Source organism: Frankliniella occidentalis, unplaced genomic scaffold, assembly GCF_000697945.3.
Source record: "Frankliniella occidentalis isolate FOCC.00 unplaced genomic scaffold, Focc_3.1 Scaffold5, whole genome shotgun sequence".
Classification (NCBI taxonomy): domain Eukaryota; kingdom Metazoa; phylum Arthropoda; class Insecta; order Thysanoptera; family Thripidae; genus Frankliniella; species Frankliniella occidentalis.
The window spans coordinates 1,046,356-1,046,902 of NW_026267135.1; the positions used below are offsets into that span (position 1 = coordinate 1,046,356).

Sequence of the window (547 nt, forward strand, 5' to 3'; positions counted from 1 at the left end):
AAAACTGTTCAGTCCGTGTGCAGTGCCCCCCCCCCCCCAAGCCCCGCCCCGCCCCCCCCCGCGGGGGGGCTCTCACGGGCGGGCATGGCGGGACCCTATGCCTGAACCCCATGGCCCGAACCCCCCCCCCCCCTCCTTCCCTCCACCCTTCACCTCCGTGCCCACCCAATCACCTTCGGCGAGCTTTTACGCCGGCGCGCACCGATTCCAAGACCTGTGCAATGATGACAACCTTCTCTACCCGCGTTCGGCTGCTGCTGGACCGTGATGATGGGATGGTGTTGGCTCTGCGTACGGGGCGCTGCACTCGCTGCTGCACTCGCTGGTGCTGCTGCACTTGCTGCAGCGGCTCGGACCGGTCGCTGCACCGCCCATGCACCGCCTTGCGCAGCCCGGCCTTGGTGTTTTATGACATTCGCAAGGGCGGTGCACCTGGCCCGTGAGGGTGGGGGGGTGTTGGCTCTGCGTACGGGGCGCTGCACTCGCTGCTGCTGCTGCTGCACTTGCTGCAGCCGCCCGGGCCGGTCGCTGCACCGCCCATGCACCG

At 68.9% G+C, this 547-nt stretch overlaps 1 protein-coding gene across 1 annotated transcript in view; it reads left to right on the forward strand.

Moving 5' to 3' along the window:
- The window catches only part of LOC113214282 (single-stranded DNA-binding protein 3), a gene marked incomplete in the record, with an annotated part of 54,012 nt that overhangs the window by 722 nt on the left and 52,743 nt on the right, over nucleotides 1–547 (forward strand).